Source organism: Lactuca saligna, chromosome 3 (genome assembly GCF_052625555.1).
Source record: "Lactuca saligna cultivar CGN05327 chromosome 3, ASM5262555v1, whole genome shotgun sequence".
NCBI classification, from domain to species: domain Eukaryota; kingdom Viridiplantae; phylum Streptophyta; class Magnoliopsida; order Asterales; family Asteraceae; genus Lactuca; species Lactuca saligna.
The window spans coordinates 92,290,297-92,298,830 of NC_136419.1; positions in this window are offsets into that span (position 1 = coordinate 92,290,297).

Consider the following 8,534-nt stretch of genomic DNA (forward strand, 5'->3'; position numbering starts at 1 on the left):
GCATTAACTCTTGATTAGGAAACCTGAAAGCATGTTAACCCAACTCTAGTCCATCAAGGTTATCATGCACATCCCTTGGGTCGTTAAGCATCAACTCTTGATTAGGAAACCTCAACGCTTGTTAACCCAACTCTAGTCCATCAAGGTTATCATGCACATCCCTTGGGTCGTTAAGCATCAATTCTTGATTCAGAACCTCAAAGCATGTTAACCCAACTCTACTCCATCAAAGCATGTTAACCCAACTCTAGTCCATCAAGTTTATCATGCATATCCGTTGGGTCGTTATGCATCAACTCTTGATTAGGAAACCTCCAAGCATGTTAACCCAACTCTAGTCCATCAAGGTTATCATGCACATCCCTGCATATTTTTAAACAAAACAAAAAAGTTAATATTCAGTTGTGTGAAAACATAAAATATTGGGAGCATTGATTTCAACGATATAAGCCTAAACCCTAAAACCTAAATCCTATGTTGGCTTCTTGTCGGGCACAACATTTTTTATCCAGAGCCGAAGCATTTTCACCTGCATGTTTTTAAATTAAACAAAAAAGTTAATGTCCAATTGTGTGAAAAGATAAAAGATTGAGAGCATTGATTTCAACGATATAACCCTCAAAGCATGTTAACCCAACTCTAGTCCATCAAGGTTATCATGCACATCCCTTGGGTCTTTAAGCATTAACTCTTGATTAGGAAACCTCAAAGCATGTTAACCCAACTCTAGTCCATCAAGGTTATCATGCACATCCCTTGGGTTGTTAAGAATCAACTATTGATTAGGAAACCTCAAAGCATGTTAACCCAACTCTAGTCCATCAAGGTTATCATGCACATCCGTTGGGTCGTTAAGCATCAACTCTTGATTAGGAAACCTCAAAGCATGTTAACCCAACTCTAGTCCATCAAGGTTATCATGCACATCCCTTGGGTCGTTAAGCATCAACTGTTGATTAGGAAACCTCAAAGCATTTTAACCCAACTCTAGTCCATCAAGGTTATCATGCACATCCCTTGGGTTGTTAAGAATCAACTCTTGATTAGGAAACCTCAAAGCATGTTAACCCAACTCTAGTCCATCAAGGTTATCATGCACATCCCTTGGGTCTTTAAGCATTAACTCTTGATTAGGAAACCTCAAAGTATGTTAACCCAACTCTAGTCCATCAAGGTTATCATGCACATCCGTTGGGTCGTTAAGCATCAACTCTTGATTAGGAAACCTCCAAGCATGTTAACTCAACTCTAGTCCATCAAGGTTATCATGCACATCCCTGATCTTTTTAAACAAAGCAAAAAAGTTAATATTCAATTGTGTGAAAACATAAAATATTGGGAGCATTAATTTCAACGATATAACCCTAAACCCTAAACCCTAAACCCTATGTTGGCTTCTTGTCCAGCACAACATTTTTTATCCAGAGCCGAAGCATTTTCACCTGCATGTTTTTAAACTAAAAAAAAAAAAGTTAATGTCCAATTGTCTGAAAAGATAAAAGATTGAGAGCATTGATTTCAACAATATAACCCTCAAAGCATGTTAACCCAACTCTAATCCATCAAGGTTATCATGCACATCCCTTGGGTCGTTAAGCATCAACTCTTGATTAGGAAACCTCAAAGCATGTTAACCCAACTCTTGTCCATCAAGGTTATCATGCACATCCCTTGGGTCTTTAAGCATTAACACTTGATTAGGAAACCTCCAATCACGTTAACCCAACTCTAGTCCATCAAGGTTATCATGCACATACCTGCATATTTTTAAACAAAACAAAAAAGTTAATATTCAATTGTGTGAAAACATAAAATATTGGGAGCATTGATTTCAACGATATAAGCCTAAACGCTAAACCCTAAACCCTATGTTGGCTTCTTGTCCGGCACAACATTTTTTATCCAGAGCCGAAGCATTTTCACCTGCATGTTTTTAAACTAAACAAAAAAGTTAATGTCCAATTGTGTGAAAAGATAAAAGATTGAGAGCATTGATTTCAACGATATAACCCTCAAAGCATGTTAACCCAACTCTAGTCCATCAAGGTTATCATGCACATCCCTTGGGTCGTTAAGCATCAACTGTTGATTAGGAAACCTCAAAGCATGTTAACCCAACTCTAGTCCATCAAGGTTATCATGCACATCCCTTGGGTTGTTAAGAATCAACTCTTGATTAGGAAACCTCAAAGCATGTTAACCCAACTCTAGTCCATCAAGGTTATCATGCACATCCCTTGGGTCGTTAAGCATCAACTCTTGATTAGGAAACCTGCAAGCATGTTAACCCAACTCTAGTCCATCAAGGTTATCATGCACATCCCTGCATGTTTTTAAAAAAAACAAAAAAGTTAATATTCAATTGTGTGAAAACATAAAATATTAGGAGCATTGATTTCAACGATATAACCCTAAACCCTAAACCCTAAACCCTATGTTGGCTTCTTGTCCGGCACAACATTTTTTATCCAGAGCCGAAGTATTTTCGCCTGCATGTTTTTAAACTAAACAAAAAAGTTAATATCCAATTGTGTGAAAAGATAAAAGATTGAGAGCATTGATTTCAACGATATAACCCAACTCTAGTCCATCAAGGTTATCATGCACATCCCTTGGGTCGTTAAGCATCAACTCTTGATTAAGAAACCTCAACGCTTTTTAACCCAACTCTAGTCCATCAAGGTTATCATGCACATCCCTTGGTTCGTTAAGCATCAATTCTTGATTCAGAACCTCAAAGCATGTTAACCCAACTCTACTCCATCAAAGCATGTTAACCCAACTCTAGTCCATCAAGTTTATCATGCACATCCGTTGGGTCGTTAAGCATCAACTCTTGATTAGGAAACCTCCAAGCATGTTAACCCAACTCTAGTCCATCAAGGTTATCATGCACATCCCTGCATATTTTTAAACAAAACAAAAAAGTTAATATTCAATTGTGTGAAAACATAAAATATTGGGAGCATTGATTTCAACGATATAAGCCTAAACCCTAAAACCTAAACCCTATGTTGGCTTCTTGTCCGGCACAACATTTTTTATCCAGAGCCGAAGCATTTTCACCTGCATGTTTTTAAATTAAACAAAAAAGTTAATGTCCAATTGTGTGAAAAGATAAAAGATTGAGAGCATTGATTTCAACGATATAACCCTCAAAGCATGTTAACCCAACTCTAGTCCATCAAGGTTATCATGCACATCCCTTGGGTCTTTAAGCATTAACTCTTGATTAGGAAACCTCAAAGCATGTTAACCCAACTCTAGTCCATCAAGGTTATCATGCACATCCCTTGGGTCGTTAAACATCAACTGTTGATTAGGAAACCTCAAAGCATGTTAACCCAACTCTAGTCGATCAAGGTTATCATGCACATCCCTTGGGTTGTTAAGAATCAACTCTTGATTAGGAAACCTCAAAGCATGTTAACCCAACTCTAGTCCATCAAGGTTATCATGCACATCCCTTGGGTCGTTAAGCATCAACTCTTGATTAGGAAACCTGCAAGCATGTTAACCCAACTCTAGTCCATCAAGGTTATCATGCACATCCCTGCATGTTTTTAAAAAAAACAAAAAAGTTAATATTCAATTGTGTGAAAACATAAAATATTAGGAGCATTGATTTCAACGATATAACCCTAAACCCTAAACCCTAAACCCTATGTTGGCTTCTTGTCCGGCACAACATTTTTTATCCAGAGCCGAAGTATTTTCGCCTGCATGTTTTTAAACTAAACAAAAAAGTTAATATCCAATTGTGTGAAAAGATAAAAGATTGAGAGCATTGATTTCAACGATATAACCCAACTCTAGTCCATCAAGGTTATCATGCACATCCCTTGGGTCGTTAAGCATCAACTCTTGATTAAGAAACCTCAACGCTTGTTAACCCAACTCTAGTCCATCAAGGTTATCATGCACATCCCTTGGTTCGTTAAGCATCAATTCTTGATTCAGAACCTCAAAGCATGTTAACCCAACTCTACTCCATCAAAGCATGTTAACCCAACTCTAGTCCATCAAGTTTATCATGCACATCCGTTGGGTCGTTAAGCATCAACTCTTGATTAGGAAACCTCCAAGCATGTTAACCCAACTCTAGTCCATCAAGGTTATCATGCACATCCCTGCATATTTTTAAACAAAACAAAAAAGTTAATATTCAATTGTGTGAAAACATAAAATATTGGGAGCATTGATTTCAACGATATAAGCCTAAACCCTAAAACCTAAACCCTATGTTGGCTTCTTGTCCGGCACAAGATTTTTTATCCAGAGCCGAAGCATTTTCACCTGCATGTTTTTAAATTAAACAAAAAAGTTAATGTCCAATTGTGTGAAAAGATAAAAGATTGAGAGCATTGATTTCAACGATATAACCCTCAAAGCATGTTAACCCAACTCTAGTCCATCAAGGTTATCATGCACATCCCTTGGGTCTTTAAGCATTAACTCTTGATTAGGAAACCTCAAAGCATGTTAACCCAACTCTAGTCCATCAAGGTTATCATGCACATCCCTTGGGTCGTTAAGCATCAACTCTTGATTAGGAAACCTCAAAGCATGTTAACCCAACTCTAGACCATCAAGGTTATCACGCAAATCCCTTGGGTCGTTAAGCATCAATTCTTGATTCAGAACCTCAAATCATGTTAGCCCAAATCTACTCCATCAAAGCATGTTAACCCAACTCTAGTCCATCAAGGTTATCATGCACATCCCTTGGGTCTTTAAGCATTAACTCTTGATTAGGAAACCTCCAATCACGTTAACCCAACTGTAGTCCATCAAGGTTATCATGCACATCCCTGTATATTTTTAAACAAAACAAAAAAGTTAATATTCAATTGTGTGAAAACATAAAATATTGGGAGCATTGATTTCAACGATATAAGCCTAAACCCTAAACCCTAAACCCTATGTTGGCTTCTTGTCCGGCACAACATTTTTTATCCAGAGCCGAAGCATTTTCACCTGCATGTTTTTAAATTAAACAAAAAAGTTAATGTCCAATTGTGAGAAAAGATAAAAGATTGAGAGCATTGATTTCAACGACATAACCCTCAAAGCATGTTAACCCAACTCTAGTCCATCAAGGTTATCATGCACATCCCTTGGGTCGTTAAGCATCAACTCTTGATTATGAAACCTCAAAGCATGTTAACCCAACTCTAGTCCATCAAGGTTATCATGCACATCCCTTGGGTCTTTAAGCATTAACTCTTGATTAGGAAACCTCAAAGCATGTTAACCCATCTCTAGTCCATCAAGGTTATCATGCACATCCCTTGGGTCGTTAAGCATCAACTCTTGATTAGCAAACCTCAAAGCATGTTAACCCAACTCTAGTCCATCAAGGTTATCATGCACATCCCTTGGGTCGTTAAGCATCAACTCTTGATTCAGAACCTCAAAGCATGTTAACCCAACTCTACTCCATCAAAATTATCATCCACATCCCTTGGGTCGTTAAGCATCCACTCTTGATAAGGAAACCTCAAAGCATGTTAACCCAACTCTAGTCCATCAAGGTTATCATGCACATCCCTTGGGTTGTTAAGAATCAACTATTGATTAGGAAACCTCAAAGCATGTTAACCCAACTCTAGTCCATCAAGGTTATCATGCACATCCGTTGGGTCGTTAAGCATCAACTCTTGATTAGGAAACCTCAAAGCATGTTAACCCAACTCTAGTCCATCAAGGTTATCATGCACATCCCTTGGGTCGTTAAGCATCAACTGTTGATTAGGAAACCTCAAAGCATTTTAAACCAACTCTAGTCCATCAAGGTTATCATGCACATCCCTTGGGTTGTTAAGAATCAACTCTTGATTAGGAAACCTCAAAGCATGTTAACCCAACTCTAGTCCATCAAGGTTATCATGCACATCCCTTGGGTCTTTAAGCATTAACTCTTGATTAGGAAACTTCAAAGCATGTTAACCCAACTCTAGTCCATCAAGGTTATCATGCACATCCGTTGGGTCGTTAAGCATCAACTCTTGATTAGGAAACCTCCAAGCATGTTAACTCAACTCTAGTCCATCAAGGTTATCATGCACATCCCTGATGTTTTTAAACAAAGCAAAAAAGTTAATATTCAATTGTGTGAAAACATAAAATATTGGGAGCATTAATTTCAACGATATAACCCTAAACCCTAAACCCTAAACCCTATGTTGGCTTCTTGTCCGGCACAACATTTTTTATCCAGAGCCGAAGCATTTTCACCTGCATGTTTTTAAACTAAAAAAAAAAGTTAATGTCCAATTGTCTGAAAAGATAAAAGATTGAGAGCATTGATTTCAACGATATAACCCTAAAAGCATGTTAACCCAACTCTAATCCATCAAGGTTATCATGCACATCCCTTGGGTCGTTAAGCATCAACTCTTGATTAGGAAACCTCAAAGCATCTTAACCCAACTCAAGTCCATCAAGGTTATCATGCACATCCCTTGGGTCTTTAAGCATTAACTCTTGATTAGGAAACCTCCAATCACGTTAACCCAACTCTAGTCCATCAAGGTTATCATGCACATCCCTGCATATTTTTAAACAAAACAAAAAAGTTAATATTCAATTGTGTGAAAACATAAAATATTGGGAGCATTGATTTCAACGATATAAGCCTAAACGCTAAACCCTAAACCCTATGTTGGCTTCTTGTCCGGCACAACATTTTTTATCCAGAGCCGAAGCATTTTCACCTGCATGTTTTTAAACTAAACAAAAAAGTTAATGTCCAATTGTGTGAAAAGATAAAAGATTGAGAGCATTGATTTCAACGATATAACCCTCAAAGCATGTAAACCCAACTCTAGTCCATCAAGGTTATCATGCACATCCCTTGGGTCGTTAAGCATCAACTGTTGATTAGGAAACCTCAAAGCATGTTAACCCAACTCTAGTCCATCAAGGTTATCATGCACATCCCTTGGGTCGTTAAGCATCAACTCTTTATTAGGAAACCTGCAAGCATGTTAACCCAACTCTAGTCCATCAAGGTTATCATGCACATCCCTGCATGTTTTTAAAAAAAACAAAAAAGTTCATATTCAATTGTGTGAAAACATAAAATATTAGGAGCATTGATTTCAACGATATAACGCTAAACCCTAAACCCTAAACCCTATGTTGGCTTCTTGTCCGGCACAACATTTTTTATCCAGAGCCGAAGTATTTTCGCCTGCATGTTTTTAAACTAAACAAAAAAGTTAATATCCAATTGTGTGAAAAGATAAAAGATTGAGAGCATTGATTTCAACGATATAACCCAACTCTAGTCCATCAAGGTTATCATGCACATCCCTTGGGTCGTTAAGCATCAACTCTTGATTAGGAAACCTCAAAGCATGTTAACCCAACTCTAGTCCATCAAGGTTATCATGCACATCCCTTGGGTCTTTAAGCATTAACTCTTGATTAGGAAACCTCAAAGCATGTTAACCCAACTCTAGTCCATCAAGGTTATCATGCACATCCCTTGGGTCGTTAAGCATCAACTCTTGATTAGGAAACCTCAAAGCATGTTAACCCAACTCTAGTCCATCAAGGTTATCACGCACATCCCTTGGGTCGTTAAGCATCAATTCTTGATTCAGAACCTCAAAGCATGTTAGCCCAAATCTACTCCATCAAAGCATGTTAACCCAACTCTAGTCCTTCAAGGTTATCATGCACATCCGTTGGGTCGTTAAGCATCAACTCTTGATTAGGAAACCTCCAAGCATGTTAACCCAACTCTAGTCCACCAAGGTTATCATGCACATCCCTGCATATTTTTAAACAAAACAAAAAAGTTAATATTCAATTGTGTGAAAACATAAAATATTGGGAGCATTGATTTCAACGATATAAGCCTAAACCCTAAACCCTAAACCCTATGTTGGCTTCTTGTCCGGCACAACATATTTTATCCAGAGCCGAAGCATTTTCACCTGCATGTTTTTAAACTAAACAAAAAAGTTAATGTCCAATTGTGTGAAAAGATAAAAGATTGAGAGCATTGATTTCAACGATATAACCCTCAAAGCATGTTAACCCAACTCTAGTCCATCAAGGTTATCATGCACATCCTTTGGGTCGTTAAGCATCAACTCTTGATTATGAAACCTCAAAGCATGTTAACCCAACTCTAGTCCATCAAGGTTATCATGCACATCCCTTGGGTCGTTAAGCATCAATTCTTGATTCAGAACCTCAAAGCATGTTAACCCAACTCTACTCCATCAAAGCATGTTAACCCAACTCTAGTCCATCAAGGTTATCATGCACATCCGTTGGGTTGTTAAGCATCAACTCTTGATTAGGAAACCTCCAATCATGTTAACCCAACTCTAGTCCATCAAGGTTATCATGCACATCCCTGCATATTTTTAAACAAAACAAAAAAGTTAATATTCAATTGTGTGAAAACATAAAATATTGGGAGCATTGATTTCAACGATATAAGCCTAAACCCTAAACCCTAAACCCTATGTTGGCTTCTTGTCCGGCACAATATTTTTTATCCAGAGCCGAAGCAT